This window comes from Schistocerca nitens, chromosome 11, assembly GCF_023898315.1.
Source record: "Schistocerca nitens isolate TAMUIC-IGC-003100 chromosome 11, iqSchNite1.1, whole genome shotgun sequence".
Taxonomy (NCBI): Eukaryota; Metazoa; Arthropoda; class Insecta; order Orthoptera; family Acrididae; genus Schistocerca; species Schistocerca nitens.
Window position 1 is genome coordinate 166557141 of NC_064624.1, and position 20111 is coordinate 166577251.

At 40.2% G+C, this 20111-nt stretch overlaps 1 protein-coding gene across 1 annotated transcript in view; it reads left to right on the forward strand.

Annotated features, from left to right (window-relative positions):
• Positions 1 to 5516: 5516 nt before the first annotated feature.
• The window catches only part of LOC126213461 (inversin-B-like), a 107062-nt gene continuing 92467 nt past the window's right edge, over positions 5517 to 20111 (forward strand). The window contains exon 1 of the mRNA XM_049941230.1: positions 5517 to 5608. The gene's annotated coding sequence lies outside the window, so the exon portion shown is untranslated. The remainder of the gene's footprint in view (positions 5609 to 20111) is intronic.

The window sequence follows — 20111 nt, forward strand, 5'->3', positions numbered from 1 at the left end:
TCATGTCGTCTATAAACAGCCTTTTCAATCCATCCCAGGCATGTTCGATAGGGTTCAGGTCTGGAGAACATGCTGACCACTCCAATCGAGAGAAGTCGTTATCCTGAAGGAAGTCATTCAGAAGATGTGCAGGATGGGTGCGCGAATTATCGTCCATGAAGACGAATGCCTCGCCCGTATGTAGCCGATATGGTTGTGCTATCGGTCGGAGGATGGCATTGACGTATTGTACAGCCATTACGGCTCCTTCCATGACCACCAGCGGCGTACGTCAGCCCCACATAATGCCACCCCAAACCAGTAGTGGCCTTCCACCTTGCTGCACTCAATGGACAGTGTATCTATCGCATTAATTGTGACTGGGTTGCCTCCAAACACGTCTCTCACAGTTGTCTGGTTGAAAGCATATACGACACTCATCATGGAAGAGAACGTGATGCCAGTCCCGAGCTGTCCATTCGGCATGTTGTTGCGCCCATGTGTACCGCGCTGCATGGTGTCGTGGTTACAAATATGGACCTCACCAAGGACGTCAGCAGTCAGGTTGCACATCATGCAGCCTAATGTGTACAGTTTGAGTCGTAACGTGACGTCCTGTGGCTGCTCTAAAAGCATTATTCAACATGGTGGCGTTACTGTCAGGGTAGCTCCGAGCCAAAATACGTAAATAGCGGTCATCCACTGCAGTAGTAGGCCTTGGGCGGCCTGAGTGAGGCATGTCATCGACAATTCCTGTCTCTCTCTGTATCTCTTCCATGTCCGAAGAACATCCCGTTGGTTCACTCCGAGATGTCTAGATACTTACCCCATTAAGAGCCCTTGCTGGTACAAAGTAACAACGCAGACGCTATCGAACCCCGGTATTGACCGTCTAGGCATGGTTGAACTGGAGAAATGAGTGGAACTGATCGTCTGTCGGACCCCCTCCGTCTATTAGGCGCTGGTCATTCATGGTTGTTTACATCTTTGGGTGGGTTTAGTGACATATCTCAACAGTTATAGGGACGGTGTCTGTGATACAATACCCACAGTCAACGACTATTTTCAGGAGTTCTGGGAACCAGGCTGACGCGAAACCTTTTTTTTTTTTTTTATGTGTGGAGTACGAAGTACAATCCCAAAGCACCAGACAACCACCTCTAGTGTGAAATGCATCGTCCACAGATAGGGGACAGAACGCCTAATTGCGCCGTTTGCGCATTCAACACTACTGGATGTGATGTTTTGAGTTTATATCTCTTATCATTGCTTGATATCATTTGTTAATGGGGGGGGGGGGGGAAACCACATTAGGATGTTGTTTGACACTGATTTTTTGGGATTTTGTTCTGGGTGCGAAGAATTAATTACAACGCAATCAAATTTTCACAATTTTCATTCATTTCTGTGAATTTTTAGAATGATTTCAGCCAAAAATAACGAAGTTACGCTGTGATGTCCGCTGAAGGTTGTGAGCAGTGAATTGCTTACAGCTTAGGCATTCCGATTTTCATATGAAATCAAAAAGGTTTTGATTGTACATTAATAACTTATGTTCTAAGAGTATGAACGTCAACGCAGGTGAAAATAATGAAAATTAAAATGTCTGCAGGCATTGGAACAATTTACTTCGATTTTCACTATTTTCGTCTCTAATTATGCAAAGTAAAATAACATTAAAATATAATATAATTTCACAAGTTGTTTCATACAATTTGTAATTTTATAAAAAATCTTACTATAAATTTTCATAATGATCGGTTCTATACTTTTATTAGAGTTAGACTGAACGGAAATGCGAAAAAAGTCATTTCGAGATAAACGGGATGGAGAAATTAATTCTCGGAAACTATAAATTCAAGGAGGTTAACACTAATGTAAAATGCTTACCAATTAATCTGTGATTCCAGGACTTGTTTCTCATAGGCCTCGTTTTGCGCTTGCAGCAACGCTTTCCGACCATTCCGACCTTTCTTTGGTTCGAATGGAGTGAGCGTACAATCCGATGACCCGATGAAAATGCAGTAGATTCACAGTCACACTTTCACCAGTAGAACTGTCGAGTTTTTTTCGCACTAGCTCTTCGAGCTTCGTTGTTAGCACTCTGTTTATCGTCTTGATGGTTCTCGTGGAACTTTCTGTCAAGCGGCTTACTACTGCGTTCTTTAGACAAGGTCGCCTTTCGGTTGCGAAGACATTTTTGTCTCAATTACAAAGACACTCATTGAAGGCTGAGATAGAACTGCCTCCAAGTGAGGTACAGCGACTATCTACCGAAATATAAGAGAAATAATGCCTTGTGCTGATGCTTCTGGTACCTTCTGTACCATTATTTGAAAAGAAAGATACGAAGGTGGAGATCCGTTTCCAGGCCACGTCAGTACACAAAGCGCCTGTGGGGCTGAGGCGGTCAGGACTACCTGAGCCTGTACCCCATGTGCACTCAGTTCTGTCCTCATAAACTCTAAACGAAGGCGAATTTCGCTTTGAAATTTTGACAGAGTATTCTTGGATAGTTAAGCTAACGATTTATGCAATTGAACCTCCTAATGTGGATTCTCCCTCTGTATCAACAAGAATCGCGACGTTATCTTGAAAACAATCGTTGTCCAAATGTCACTTTTTCTTCTGTATCTTCATGGTAAATATAAAGTCGGAATTCCCGTCTTGCAAGATGACAACAGCCGTGATTACAGGGCTGCACGGACTGTGCCCAGTCTGGCGCACACACAGGCACCTTATCTCGCACCGACTGGCTGCATAACGCCGCCACGCCAGGGACTGAGTCCCTCTCGATGTCACACAGAGAACACCACGTAGAGGAGGACAGGGGAGCACAGAGGTGACCAACACAGAAGGCATGCCAGGGTGTGCTAGAGAGCTACAACACCAAGAACAAGCGCTTCTCGACTTTTGGCAAGATCAATGTGTAATTCGTTTATTTAATATAGATAAGGACAAAGGACATGTAAGAGGAAAGGCACTTTATTTCAATTTCTGTAATAATGTAACAACTTTAATCATGCTACAGTTTAGAGCACCTTTCACCCATACTGATACAGACTCCGACTCATTTCTTTTGTGACGGTTCCTGGTCCTAACAACTGTTGGCACTGTAAACACGTAGTAAGATGTAGGGATGTCTCTGTTGTACACAAATCTGGAATATCCGATGAGGTATAATTTCTCGACTTTTGAAAGAGTCTGCTTTAGGTCATCGTACTATATCCACAGTAACCCAACCATTACCGTGTTGTGCGGCATCATTTCATGTAAGCGTAAAATTCAGTACGCATCCACAGAACAGTGAAGGGCCAAGTAAAATCACTTTTCCACCTACACAAATCGTCGTTTAAGGGGGGAAACCATATTAGGAAGATCAAAAAATCCTATTTTTCAAATCCATAAACAGTTAGCTTCAATATTCATGAATATGCTGTCAAAATTTCGAAGCGAAATTCGCACTCATTTACATTTTATGACCATAAAACAAAAGGGAATTCTTCCAATATATGAAGATTTATGAAGGAATAAATTACTGGAGAGATGTTTCTAGGCTTTCAGGTCTCCCCCCGGATGCGATCGTTGAAGTCCCACGAAATTTCGATGAATAACCTTTCCGCCATCATCAGATGGTGGAAAGGTTATTCACCGAAATATCGTGAGACTTCAACGATGGCATACGACTCGGCACCCGAGAGCCCTGGAAACAACACATACGCCGGGAAAGCCTCCGAAAGCCTGGAGAGATGTTTAGTGACCACACACAAAATGCGAACAAAAGGTTTAATTCCACTATTTGGTGATTAGTTCCTAAACATTTGCACTCCGGACTAAAAGTCGAATTGGCATCGTTTTAGCAGCGGGCTTATTCAACGAGGGAAATTCATCCCTTCCGATGGTCAAGAACGGGGAATGAATTGTACAAAACACACAAAGCTTCAATTATGCCGAACAAATGGATAACTGTTCGAAATTTGAATAAAACGACGTCAACATTTGATTAAATTCTAATTAATTCTTCCCACCCAAAAAAATGACAGAAAGTCAGTGTCAAAGAGCCTCCTCATGTGGTTCCGCCCTCCCTTAATCATACGATTATCGACTTCTTTATACACTCCTCCTATTGGAAGGCTATAAGAAAGGCCAAGGACTATTTGGAACAGCGTGTGAAACGTAGCAGTCAGGATCTTCTCAATCTTATGATTTTACTGACGTTTCGCCAACACGAGTGGCTGGCATTGTCAAAGCTTCACCATCCATTGCCGGTGGTGAACTGGAGTCGAGCTCGCAGCCGCAGACTATATGTAACTGGCGCGCCAACGCCCGAGGGCTTCTCCGCGGTCATTTCCGGTGCGGTTCTCCTCTTGCGACTTGCGACGGTCGTTTGCTGCAGTACGGGAAGCCAGTATCCGTTTACCTTAAGGCTTTTTTCTTTCTTGTTGATTGATCGTCCAGTCACTCCGACATTAACTTTTCCGTATGTGCATGGCATGCGGTATATTCCCGACATTGCAAGTGAGTCCCTTTTCCCCTTTGCCCATCTAAGACACTCTTTCATTTTCCTTGTCATCTTGAAAGTTATCTTTACGCCGCGTCTGTGCAATATACGGCCGATTCTGTCCGTTACTCTGCGAACAATACGCTGAGTGTTTGGCTCTGTTACACTTCTAATATAAATTGTGGAGTATCAGTTGCCCCTGAGAACACTCTCCATACGTTGCATTTCGCGTCTAAGGTGGTGCGGCTCACATATTCGTCCTTCTGGGGTTACGAACGTATTAATCATACCTCTTTACTGGCTCGGGTGGTGGTTTGATAGTTTGTGCACAAGCTCACCACCGGCAATGGAGGGTGAAGCTTTGACAATGTAAGCCACTCGTGCTGGTGAAACGCCAGTCAAATCATCAGAACAACCCGAGACAGAAGCCAATAGGTAGTTTGTCTAAAAATCTAGTCATCAATCATATGGCGCATCGCTGGACCGGGCGCATTGTCATGGCTGGACGTAGTGTTGACCACAAGTGCGAGGGGCTTCCTGAGAGAGAACTATTTTCAGTTCGACGTGCGTATCTCGAAGAAGGAGAGAGAAAGGCCACTGAAATGAACCCCTCGTGGTGGGCAAGTTCGTCGCTGTGAGAATTCAGTGGACTGAGGCCGGGAATGCACACCATATGATGTGGCGCACATGGCTTTGTGCTAGTAAGCGGGTCCAGCCACTCTGTTCCGCGATCGCTTATCTCAGTCTCTGCAGTGACTGGAAGGAGGGACCGTATTTTGCGGTGAAACGTATTAGAAAGACCGAGTGCATCATCTTCCATTACGGTGCCAGTGTGGCCACTGGGTGACACGATACGCGACTTGAATTCACTTACTGAGTTTCCGTAAGAGCAAGATTTCTTAGTGCTTCGGCTGAGATCAGATGGCAGAAATACTTCGAACGTCAGACCTATGCAAGAGTTATCGTTGTCGGTACGGAGGGGGGAGGGGGGAGGAGTGGGGTGAGGGAGGGGGTCTCGAGGAAAACTGCGGACAGAGTGGGTGGGAGGCGGCAGCCCAGTCCAGGACAAGAGGCGAGTCTCGCTGCCGACCACCACTGCACTGGCTGCCGCGCCGCCCGACGTGTCTGGTGAGTCTCTACGTACTCCTTCCACAACGTACAGTATATAGTGTGCGTGTAACTTCCCTCAATTTGGCTGTCTCCTCAGTGTTGTCCAAACTTAAAAGCGGAGGCTATGAAAACGGGGGCCGGCCGAAGTGGCCGTGCTGTTCTAGGCTCTGCAGTCTGGAACCGCGAGAGAGCTACGGTCGCAGGTTCGAATCCTGCCTCGGGCATGGATGTGTGTGATGTCCTTAGGTTAGTTAGGTTTAACTAGTTCTAAGTTCTAGGCGACTGATGACCTCAGAAGTTAAGTCGCATAGTGCTCAGAGCCATTTGAACCAACCAATGAACGTTAGAGTCGCTGAATCTTAAAACATGCGCGTTTAAGTTGAACAATGGAATAAACTTTTCATATTGATTTCCTCGGCTAGTCAGTTTACTTTAAAGCAAAAATTCCTTAATTATTAATTAGAATTGCGGCCCACTCACGCGCGAGAGTATTCCTTCTTACCTCCGTTAGCCATTGCATTGCAGTCGCAGTCCTGCCTCTGGCTCTCGGCTGTGATACTGAAAATAGGAATCTTAAAGCTACGTATTTTCTGCAACGTCGGGCGATAGTGGAGGAAAAGATATATTATGTTAATAGCTGGCGAGTTTTTCGCTTCCGCTAATTTTTATAAGTTAACATAGTCACGTAATGGCGTCGTTGGCTGCGATTGTTGCACTGTAAATTACTCGAATGCAGGTTAATTCAAAGGAAGGCGGACATGAAATCGGGATCACCTCTTAAAAATTAAAAGTGAACAATAATATTAAATCAATATATTATCTGCTTATTTAGTACAAATATGCTTACATTTGCCAGCACTCGCAAGATGTCCGTCTATACGCAACCAAGACAAGAGAAGAAGTAAAGACGACTAAAAAATTAACAAAAGAGGGTATCTTGTCTCTTTAGGTCATTTTCTTATATTTCTTTGCCCTCGAAACTTACACAGAGAAATTATTATAATACGGATACATGAGAAAAATGTATGTTCGCCTAAGCGGCTGGTGTCTACTTATTATTCAATTTTTAAATCCTCTTCTTTATAAATACTGTTTTTCAAATCTTTTCTTATTATTTCACTGGGGACGCTATGGATTGTTACCACTGAATAAGTAACCAGCGTTGCTATGGCAGAGTTGGACACAGTAATACGTCGATCCCACATGGTAAATAGGTTCCTTATCAGGGAGTTATTTAGTATAGTAGGTACCTACTACAAAGATGTGACTCTAATAAACTGTTCTTCATAATTTTTGTTTTCACGTCGTAATAAATGGTGCTTTGTTTTCTCCACATTTTCCCCATCCTCAAAATTAGTAGGAATTGACGATTAGCTCAGGTACTGGGTACGCTCTTGGTAACAGCAGTTATGCTACTTAGCGACTACGATAGGTCGACCATTATCTCTAGAATGCAAGGAAGGACTGGAAACTGTACCTCTGAATGTTGATAAACCGAGAAACGAATATGAGTATGTTACACTGTGTCCACAACACTCGTGATCACTCTGCTATGCATGTGGTGAACAGGTATCTTAGCCTACTTTAGCATTTGTGTATTGTTGTAGTAATGGTGGTAGTAGTAGTAGTAGTAGTAGTAGTAGTGGTAATAGTTTTTTATTACTAGATCACTTTTTACAGTCATATTGAACAAGTCTTGTTATTACTATTTAAGAACGACAAATTAAGGTAATTCGCATGTAGAGACATACGCAGGCTTATATGTCTAGAATGGCAAGAGTGCGACAAATAGTTTACCGTGGCCTTATAGCACGAATAAACCTAGCATTTACCTGAGATATTTAGCGATACCACGAAAATCTAAATTAGATGGGTGGATGAAGAGTGGAGCATCCACCCTTCCCGAATACAAGGCCAGTCTCTTTAAGACAGTGCTACCTCATTCGGTTTATCTCTTGCGTACAATACTTCGGGCGGCAGGGAGCTAGGTTGGAGGGGTAAGGTGCTGGTGCCCAAATGAAACAGTCTAGTACACAATACGAATTCATCAAACAAACTCGATAACTTGAAAAATTACAGAGGTCCGTCATTATAGAATTTTGCATGTTACATGAGCCACAGCCTATCAAACGTTAACAAAATTTCACTGTACTAATTACGCTAAGGTCATCAAGCAGCGGTTGCTTCGAACTTAACACCGAGCGATGCATTCAGTTAAATTCAAACAGAATCAAATAATAGGTCAAAAAAATGAAAGACTCAATAAGTGAAATTAAATGTATATGAGGCTTGTAGTCAAATAAATTCTTAGCACACTAACCAATGGCAAAAGATTTACTAGATACATAGACAACAAAACCAAAATGTCTTCATGAACAATATGGAGACGCTCTATACAAGCAAAATCTGAAATAAGAGCTGCTTATACTCATTAGGTTTTCCAAGACAATTGTTCAAGGAATCTGACATGATTTAAAATTTACAGTCCTCGGTCCGAGAGACAGTTGGTAGTTACAAATCAGTACTGGCGACCTATTGGCTCAATTTATTAGTTAACACATCAAACGGGCACGCTAAAAGGCGCCTAGTCTCTACAGTAATTAATCTTGGGTCCAGAACACAACGAAACAGTTTGCTAATGTAGAGATTAAGACAGTGGACCAATAATTATACCTGTTGTCACACACGCCAGCACTGTGTGGAACAAATTTTTACGCTCTCTCGGATTCAGCAACTTAGGTCACCAAACATCCGCACCAAGCCAATGGTCTACCTTGGTCCGCTTAAAACAACTTCTTCGTAACTGCAACGAGTTGTTGTGGTCATCATTACAAAGATTGATTACAAAGATTGGTCTGTTGCAGCTCTCCATGCTACTCTATCCCGTGCAAGGTCCTTCATCTCCAAGTATCTACCGCATCTGACATCCTCCGAATCTGCTTAGTGTATTCATCTCTTGGTCTACCTCTAAGATTTTAACCCTCCACGGTGCCCTCCAATACTAAGTTCATGATCCCTTGATGCCTCCGAACATGTCCTACCACCGATCCCTTCTGCTGGTCTAGTTATGCCACAAATTCCTCTTCTCCCCAATCGTATTCAGTACTTCCTCATTAGTTACATAATGTACCATCTAATCCTCAGAATTCTTCTGTAGGACCGCATTTCGAAAGCTTCTATTCTCTGCTTGTGTAAACTATTTATCGTCCATGTTTCGCTTTCATACATGGCTACACTCCATACAAATAATTTCAGAAAAGTCTTCCTGACACTTAAATTTATACTCGATGTTAACAAATTTCTCTTCTTCAGAAATGCTTTCCTTGCCATTGCCAGTCTACATTTTATATCCTCTCCTACCATCATAAGTTATTTTGCTCCCCAAACAGCAAAACTCATCCACTACTTTAAGCTTCTCATTTCTTAATCTAATTCCCTCAGCATCACGTCATTTAATTCCATTATCCTCGTTTTGCTTTACTTGATGTTCATCCTATATCATCCTTTGAAGACACTGTCCATTCAGTTCAACTGCTCTTGCAAGTCCTCTGCTGACTCACACAGAATTACAGTGTCAACAGCAAGCGTCAAAGTTTTTATTTCTTCTCCGTGGTTTTTAATTCCTACTCCAAATCTATCTTTTGTTTTCTTTACTACTTGCTCAATGTACAGATTGAATAACATTGGGGATAGGCTGCAACCCTGTCTCACTTCTTTCCCAACCACTCCTTGCCTTTCATGCCCCTTAACTCTTATAACTGCATGGGGGCTTAATTAAAATAGAATGCAAATAATTTTAATTTTTTGTTTTAGTAGCTGTCTGTCCGTTTACGAAGTCTCGTAACGGTTGGCCCTGACTCGTATTATTACGCTATCTGACTGCATAGAACAACAACAAAGAATGAAATGGAAATTTTCATTAACACAATTAATTAATTAATTAAGTCCCCAGCAACTATAAAACCTACGAAACCAAAGCACAAGTGTAACTGTTCTGTGTGTGGAAGTATGACTCAACGTACGCATCTGGCACGGTTCTTCTTCAATAACACAAGAAATTTTAAATATCATTTATACTGAATTAATTAAAGAAAATAAAAATACCATAATTACTCAAGAAAACCAGAATTACACTCTAATACAAGAACACAAGCCAGATGCTTTGTTGACTGAACCTGTAATGCATTATTTAAAACATGGAAATAATGAAAAATAAATCAAGTTTCGTTACCTTCATATATTGACCTAAATCACTCTAATCATTACAATATATCTCCACACCGACTCGCTATTACCACATCTCAACAAGAACTTTTCAGTATCACATCTCAGCAAGCACTCCCTACTAGCACATCTCAACACGAACTGACTACTACGAGTCCTGGACAAGCACTGCCCACCCAACATCTCAATAATCACTGCCAGTGGAGGCGGCGGAACAATGCTCTCTAGCGATCTCTGGCGCTGTGGCTCAGTGTAGCCACCTTTCATATGCCCTTCCTACACGGCTAGAATTTGATGGTATTTTTGCCAGCATTGGTGGTGAAAATACCACCAAATTCGTCAAGAAAAATACAGACAAAAAATAAAAGATAATATTAATGCGTAAATATCATATAACTAGATAAAATTTTGGCTTTGCACTAACCTTTCAATAACCTAATATATAAAATATAGTAAGCAATACAAATTCTTTCATACATGTGACTTTACATAATAGTTTACACAAGTATTATGTGGTTAAACAGTTCAATCAATAGCGTCAGCAATGACGAATATGTGCAGGTAAGAGTCTCATAACTTTTCACAAACAGTAATACACAAAAAATCAGTTTATACAAGTATTCACATAAACGCTTTCCATAGCTCAAGAATGAGCAGTTGACAGTTCCAGCAGTAGCACCCAGCAATGGTCAACAGGTGCAAAAACCAACAAGTGACATTTTTTCAGTAGAAACAGTCCATCAGTGGCACCCAGTAATGTTGAATAGGTGCAGACACCAACAAGTAACACCATTTCAGTATAAGCAGTTCCATTAGTGGCACCAGCAATGTTGAGCAGGTACAGATATCAACAGGTGACATCTTTTCAGTAGAAGCAATCCATCAGTGGCACCCAGCAATGTTAAACAGGTGCAGACACCAACAAGTGACATCATTTCAGTAGAAGCAGTCCATCAGTGGCACCCAGTAATGTTGAATAGGTGCAGACACCAACAAGTAACACCATTTCAGTATAAGCAGTTCCATTAGTGGCACCAGCAATGTTGAACAGGTGCAGACACCCACAAGTGACACCATTTCAGTAGAAGCAGTCCATCAGTGGCACCCAGCAATGTTGAGCAGGTGCAGACAGCGACAGGTGACATCTTTTCAGTAGAAACAGTCCATCAGTGGCACCCAGCAATGTTGAGCAGGTGCAGACATCAACAAGTAACACCATTTCAGTAGAAGCAGTCCATCAGTGGCACCCAGCAATGTTGAGCAGGTGCAGACATCAACAAGTAACACCATTTCAGTAGAAGCAGTCCATCAGTGGAACCCAGTAATGTTGACCAGGTGCAGACAGCAAGAAGCAACATCATTTCAGTAGAAGCAGTCCATCAGTGGTACCCAGCAATGTTGAGCAGGTACACACAGCAACAAGTCACATTTCTCAGCAGAAGCAGTTCCATAAAATTCACTATCACTGATCACACTGTTCATCAGAGTTTATAAGCAGAAATTAAACATGTCCTAGTGGCACCAATCATGTAGAAAAGGTACAAGTAACAGTCCATAATTTTTACTATCACTGATCACACAGTTCATCAGCAGAAATTAAACATGACTAAATGTCACACATCATGTTGAAAAGTGCAGCCCCAACACTAATCAGACATTTCAGGCATGAACAATAGTTTGAATACACATATAATGCTTTTACACTAAACATACAAATCATAACAAACACACAAATGATGTCAGATAATTGTCATATTAACTATTACAATACACAAATACCAGTAAACCTATAATATTTATGGGTGTCAGTGCAAGCCACTACCAACAAATAAAATAATATTCAGGAGATAGGTGGGTAGGATTAGGAAAGGAAAACACACAAAACACACTCACTCATCTTTCATCCACATTAAGTGCTACTGTGTAATTAAATAGTGTTAACTGTGTAAATGTAACTCTGTCAAAATTTTATGTTCACCATGTGTATCAAGTAGTAGTGGCAGCAATGTATAACAGTCAATAATAGTTAGTCAGCGTCATAGTCATCATGTCAAGACCAATGTTTGCCAAGCCAGATCAAAATGTACGGTTGCTGAACAACTGTCAGTGAGCCAAGATATGCAATTACTTCCTCTCTCCAAAAAAAAGTATATACTGCTTAGTGATTTAACAAAGTGTGTGTGTAGACAATCTTTCTGCTACTTTAGTGTTCTAGTCTGCCATCTTTATCCTCCTTGTTCCATATAGACCAACGCAAAAAAAAAAAAAATATGCTCCTCACTTCACCTCTTATCCACCAAAACTCCAATAATCATCATCATCACTTAATCTTAATACTTCAATAATACCTCTTACGTCTACATATAAACCTTAGCACCAATATCATTTCACTTCCATAACAACTCTTTCCTCCAGTCAGTCTCCTCGAACAAGTACAGACAAAATCTTAGTGCAAACTTCAATTCAGCATCCCATACAATCCGAAGACACAGTGTCCACACACAACCTCTGTGTAATCCATCTGACACAAATTTTCTACTCATTATAAATTATAAGATACATTTTGGTTCCTTGTCCATCATTAAATAAAAGAAATGCATACATGACCTCTAACAGACTTTAGTTCGAATAACTCTCAGTAATTAAGTACGATTACGGAGTGTGAATGATCATAATATTTCACAGTGTGTACACCACTTCAAGAATCATAGCAGAAGCAAACATGTGGAGTATTTTTTGTGTCAAGTGTCACTTCCTATTTCAATTACTCACGAAAAATGCAGTGTAATAACTGTCAATGGTCTAACCTAGTGTTGGTATGTCATGTCGTTAGCTTCCTTCCTATTAGCATAAATTTATACAGCTTCCATAAAACCTCCAGCTCATGTGACTTCTATGAAGTTTCTTGTACTAATGTCGTTCGTCGAATTACTGCAGTTCATTTTCTTATCTTAAAAATATCAGGCACTGAGCATAAACAAAACAAGCAATAGCCAGTAAATATACCAGTAGAGAACAGAATGTCAACAAGTGGATGCAGCACAATCCCTACAACGAGGCTCTGCCAAGCGAACAATCTATAATTAATACCACAGTGTAACCTAAACTCTATGTTCGTACACAGTATATCAGCATTTCTATATACCAAATTAAAGAGTACTTATGACAACAAAAGGAAATGTGTTAATATGCAATCCATACGCACAGCAGCAAACATATATCTTACGTAATAAACAAGTCATTAGCATCATATCAGCATAAGCAATTATATGTCCATATGTAATCTTAATAAGTAAACATGTAGGCGCAAGCAGATAAATCACAAAATATAACTTACATACATAACCACAGTCAGCACAATTAATCAGTTGACAATTACAATTTAAATAAATAAGTACAGCAGGCACATAATAAAAAATATGACATCAGTGAAAAGGCAGTGCAGCCAAGCGATGCATAATATACATAAGTAACAACACTGTTCATTAATCAATAATTGTCAAAATCAGCAAATGTACACAAGCACGTCGCTTCACAAGTAAATTCATAGAACATGAAATTTAGCACAAAGTATGAGTCACGTAATCGCAAGCTGCAAATTACGTCCAAAGTACGTACCTAAGTGGAAATATGTTACCTGATAAATAAACTCAATTAATAGTTACCCTTTTTAGTTTATTTCCTTTTTTTACACAATTAATTAATTAATTAAGTCCCCAGCAACTATAAAACCTACGAAACCAAAGCACAAGTGTAACTGTTCTGTGTGTGGAAGTATGACTCAACGTACGCATCTGGCACGGTTCTTCTTCAATAACACAAGAAATTTTAAATATCATTTATACTGAATTAATTAAAGAAAATAAAAATACCATAATTACTCAAGAAAACCAGAATTACACTCTAATACAAGAACACAAGCCAGATGCTTTGTTGACTGAACCTGTAATGACGCATTATTTAAAACATGGAAATAATGAAAAATAAATCAAGTTTCGTTACCTTCATATATTGACCAAAATCACTCTAATCATTACAATATATCTCCACACCGACTCGCTATTACCACATCTCAACAAGAACTTTTCAGTATCACATCTCAGCAAGCACTCCCTACTAGCACATCTCAACACGAACTGACTACTACGAGTCCTGGACAAGCACTGCCCACCCGACATCTCAATAATCACTGCCAGTGGAGGCGGCGGAACAATGCTCTCTAGCGATCTCTGGCGCTGTGGCTCAGTGTAGCCACCTTTCATAACTGCCAACTGGTTTCTATACAAATTGTAAATAGCCTTTCGCTCCCTGTATTTGACAACTGCCACCATCAGAATTTGAAAGAGACTTCCAGTCAACATTACCAAAAGCCATCTCTATGTCTACAAATGCTAGAAACGTAGGCCAGTATTGCCTCACGTGTTCCAATATTTCTACGGAATCCAGCTGATCGTCCCCGAGGTCGGCTTAACCAGTTTTTCCATTCGTCTGTAAAGAGTTCGTGTCAGTATTTTGTAGCCGTGACGTATTAAACTGATAGTTCCGTTATTTTGACACGTGTCAACACCTGCTTTCCTTGGGATTGGAATTATTACATTCCTTTTGAAGTCTGAGGGTTCTTCACGTGTCTCACACATCTTGCTCACCAGATGGTAGAGTTTTGTCAGGGCTGGCTCACCCAAGGCTGTCAGTAGTTCTAATGGAATGTTGTCTACTCCCGGGGCCTTGATTCGACGTAGGTTTTTCAGTGCTCTATCAAGTTCTACATGCAGTATCTTATCTCCCATTTCATATTCATTTACGTCCTCTTCCATTTCCGTAATAATGCCCTCAAGTACATCGCCCTTGTGTAGACCCTCTACATAGTCTCGCCATCTCTCGACCTTGCCTTCTTTGCTTAGAATTATTTCGATTTGAGCTCTTGATATTCATTCAGATTCACCTTTTCTCCAAAGGTCTCTTTAATTTTCCTGTAGGCGGTATCTATCATACCCCTAGTGATGTATACCTCTAAATACATTTGTCCTGTAGCCATCACTGCTTAGCCATTTTTCACTTCCTGTTCTGGCGTTAGGAACTTGCTTATTCTGTATAAGAAATAGTAGTAAATAATTATAGTGATGCTGTCACTGTTGGTTGGTAATATTTACTGACAAAATAAAACCTAACACTTGATTGCGTACTTACATCTATCAGGAGACGTACTGATTGGTTACGCGAAGGGGTTTTCTTAATTGACCTTTTGACCTGGATTGCCTTCACGCTATCAGATTCTTCGATGAAAATACCTAAGGGACCTATGTGAATATAAAAATGGAAATGAAAGCAAATTAGTCGAATTTCGTAAGAGAAAGCTTAGCAGATCGGAAGTTGAACACATTAGTGGTCTCCCAAATACAATCGAGACACTGCGATAGAGAGCGAACCTGTACAAAGCTCATATACAATTTGAACATCATTTTTGTTTAGTGTAAGAAAAGAATAAGAAGAAAATTACTGCATCGTAAATATTAATATACCTTGAACAAATTGGCTTGAAACTTCCAGACTCTGACAAGAACAGAATAAGTACATAACTTACATCTGATATTTCTTTTGTACATGGCGCAGTCCAATAATCGCTGCTTTGTCAGTCCGTTCCTTCTTAAAATTAAATGTCCTTGCGTGCGCGTAAGTACATTATATCTTCACCCACGTTACCGAAACGTTTGTTCGTCGTTTCACATAGTTTTTACATAAAAATACAATTGGTAGTAATGCTACGTAGTACGTCTTAACATGTCGGCGACCAAAAGTACAAGGGTAATGAAGTCTCTAGATTATTTCTTAACAAAAGAAAGATTGTTCTTTCTTCTGTTTCGCTGCTTATTGTATCACGCACTGCGGCAATGATTTTAAGTATCTGCGCCCAGCGTATCATAGTGTTTATGTAGAGTATTTAAACGCTGGACGCGCGTCTTGGTATAGGCGCACATTATAAAAATTATTTCTTATCTCTTGCACTGTGATGCTTGGCCTCTTTACGAACTACAGCTCGTTGGCTGTCCTTCTCTTTTATGAGAAATACCTCATCTGAAAAGTAACTGAAATCCATTAATATTACATTGCTTCCCGAGTGAGGAGCATGACTCCAAAAAAAAAAAAAAAAAAAAAACCGTTGTTCAAATGGCTCTGAGCACTATGGGACTTAACTCTTAACTTCTAAGGTCATCAGTCCCCTAGAACTTAGAACTACTTAAACCTAACTAACCTAAGGTCATCACACACATCCATGTCCGAGGCAGGATTCGCGGTAGCGCGGTTCCACACTTTAACGCCTAGAACCGCTCGGCCACCGCGGCCGGCGCGATGAGTCCGTCAAGATCATCGCGATTCACGCGTAGTCGTAATATTATCGCCCTCGTGAATCAAGTTAGTATTACTTGCTACAATTCTTTACAATAGATTTCATATATGACATTAGACAAAGTGGTTGACATATAGAATAACAGTTGAATATATTCCTACGAATGAAACTGATGGTAAATTGCTCATGGAGTAATTATATGACAATTGAGCCGTACTCGTTGTAATGTATTATGCAAGGATAACAAATGTTCATTTCTTGGTAAGAGACAATGAAGTTAGGATAAAGATACACATACATGGATACATTATATATGGCATAATAAACATTAAAAAATAACAAAGAAATAAATTATTTCACTTCGCAGAAAGTCTGTGTGCAGTGTGCACTCTTGGAAAAATATATTACAAACAACTGACATTCTTGTTTTAGAGTGACATTTACAGGAATATTTTTGTCGTGGTCTTGACGAAGATTTGTTGCGGTAAACTATTAGCACTTTACTGATTTACGGCTTTCATGACCTGCAAAAAAATATTTCACTACACTTGGGTAGGTATGACTTGCACTGAGAGTGGTAGAACTTCGGGTATATATGGTAGCACTGCACTTGAGTGAGGGAAAATGGTTGCACTTTCAGTGGAGGAAATGCCGGGCATCACTTTGACTATGGAGGTTGAAGTGGTTGTCTGTATGTGATGGTGCGTTGGAAATAGGTCGTGGATCAGGAACTGGAAGACTGGTTCTGCAAGGTGTTGAGCCGTTTGGTGGCCGGCTCTATTTCACTTGACACATGTTCGAGCTTCCATTCATGTTCTCGTACATGAAAAATACAGAGAAAATCTGTATTAGAGTGTGCTTACTTATTAAGAACTTAGTCTAAAAGAAAAGTGGATTAGGTAAGGATAACAATAATGCTTATGTACATAAGGTCTCATTCTCTTAGGAGTGCTTAGTTCTCGCATTTATTTATTTTTCTGGTTTTAATTGGGTCGACAAGATTTCGTTATTACTTGGCCTGGTCTATAAATCCGGCAGCAATTGTCAAAGTCGAGTTTGAGACAGTTCAGATTAGTGCCTTGGTGGTTTTATAAGGTATATAAGTGCTCAACTCATGGTTTTATCAGATTTTATATTGAAAGTATTTGAAACACATTTGGCGCCCGCGCTCGTTGTGCAAAGGAAAGTGGCTTGTTGAGTGCGCAGCGTACTCTCTGTTACGTCCGTTTCTCATAGTCACGTGACAGTAACTTGACGGCTTCACAACGCTAGCAGCAGTGTTCCGAGAGAGGCGGAACGTTAGTTGCCTACTAGCCGTGTTGTGAGTTTTTACAGTTTTTCATCGACTCGGAATTACGGAAGCAGCCAGACGCGGCGACACCCGCAGCTGTGTCGAAGAATGTGTCCGTGGAAAGGCGTAAATAAACCGGTTACGGTACGTACAAAACTCGCTCACTTGCTCAGTTCGGCTTTCTACATCGTGGTACAAGTACTTATAACATTACTTCACACGTGGAATTCCACACGTGTCCGTGTAGTTATCACCTTTTCAGTTCACACGTTGTTATTATTTCGTGTCCACATGTATTTGGCCGCCATGTTAAAGTTCACACGCACCAGTTTTATACGTGTCCGTTTATTGCTTGTCTATAGTCGGTTCACACGCAGCAGCATATATGTTTCCATTAGTTGATGACTGCATTTCTACTAAAAAGTAGAGTTAACATTCGGTATACATATTGTTTCTAAAAATTATTTACAAAGGAAAAATAGTCTATGTCACTTCAAAACCTGACGAATAACGTGTCTCTTATTCATAATTTGTGCTTCCAAGGCACTTTAGGTTTACACCTTGTTCGAAATCTTGTTATTCTTTTCTTTTTGCAATAACCACTTTTTTCTCAAGTTCAGCTCTTTTATTTTATCTGTGTTAATTACGTCGTTAGTTTGAAGACATAGTCAATGTGACTTCGTTTACGTGATGAACGGTTCATGTTCAAGTTTCTATTAGGGAAATTGGGAAGCTTAGTGTTCTCTGTCGTGCAATTGCACGTAACAATCGTTAATTGAATTCGCGGTTCTCGGAGAATATACATAGCCTGTCAACAACTAAAGTGTCACGACCATCCATACGTTCAGTCTGTAAGTATCAAGCATGCAATCAGTCCGTAAAATTCACTTCTCTTTTGATAAGGATACTCATTAGAGGAAAACACAATAGACTTTTATGGGGTGAAGAGATCTGAAGAAAAAATTTTAATGACGTATGAAATGAGCCTAACATAAGTTGTGCATTATCACCCTAGTTTTCCATGACAAGTAGTAAGCGTAATTAAATCGATACGGTAGCCTCAGTATTGTGTGATTCAGCTCTCCAAGCATTTCTCTATACATATCTAAAATTACTTACACTATGCATTAGCAGCGAACAGAATCTGTTAGCTATCTCTTGTTCTGGTACTAAATTAGTTTACTTATAAGTGATCTTTGTAAGTATTTCATCTGCACTGTGCCTTAAAATTCTTCTGAGCGGTGCAGTTTTCTCCGTACTGTAATAAAAGTAATTGAGTTGCGCACTTCTTTCCTGCTACCTGGATCGTTATTGATTTATTTGACTCTCATATGCTAAGCTGCTGTCTGTGTCACCTGCTTTTCACAGGTGTTCTCATAAAAATTGTTGTCAAACACTTCTTATACATAACATAACATTTACCTCATAAGACTTAACGACCTTAATGAACTTTTATTTACGAGAATCATTCTCGTCCGAATGATCATTTTCATTTATTTCACTAAAGAGGAGAGAGCTCTGCTGTACCTAAAACTAGTGGTAGCAGGTGGCACTTAGCACGTCCGTGCTATATTATTCATTTGTCAGCTCTTTCGCTGTGGCCGTTCATTGCTCAATTAACTTAAAACTTACATGTAAAGCTAATCTTGCTTTCCTACAATAAACGTATTTTATTTCAGATGCTCACATAAATTACTTCTCTTGTGGAGGCAGATCGACATGGTGGTGTCCTGTGCATTGCTCTCATCTGTGCTTATACTTCACACATAGAATGACTATATATATATATATATATATATATATATATATATATATATATATATATATATATATAGTGGCTTAACTTAGCAGAGATCTTCAATGGTTGACTCGGTATTTCTCTAAGTCTGCGTGATGAAACTATAGTTTTATTCGGCCACACACAGGGCACAGGGTCAGCTAATAGATAGCAACCAATGTGCGGCTTTCTTAGTATAATAAATGGTCCTTCATACAAGTGCTGCCACTTGCGATTCTTATGATAAGTCAAAAATGGTATGAAGTCGGTCTTTAATAGCACTCGTTCATTTACATGATACGATAAGACTTTGGTAATGTGTTTGTCGTGCGCCTTTTTTCGTAGGTTGGCATGAGTGGTTAAAGATATGAGAGCTTGTCTTAGCTTGTCGTGTAATGTTACTTCAGGATGTTGTAATTTTGTTCCGCAGCTTCCCCGTGGAGACATAAAGAAGCTGCTAATGGTTTTCCGACTTGGGTGGAGTTTAAATGTCAGTTATTTTCACTTGATTAGTATTTTGTGTCATACCAGGCTGAAAATTTGCGATCATGTCCCATGTGAACTGTGCATCACTGAATTGCATGTCATTTGACATCGCGTTTGATGCTTGGTTCGCCTGCGTGTGAAAAATGGTCGGATTTCCTTTGCTATTATGACTGGCGGTAATAAGAAAAGCATGCGACGGATTGTCCTGATTATTGTTCCTGAACTGTTGGTTAAGTTGGTGAGGAAATGTCGCATTTTGAGGCTGTAAAGAATTCATTTGATGTGATGGAGTGAAGTGACTTGGCTGACTGTACTGTTGTTTTCCCTTGTGACAATTTCCATTATATTTCCTGTTGTTCGGATGCTGGTTATTACTTTTGTGATTCATTGTTTAATT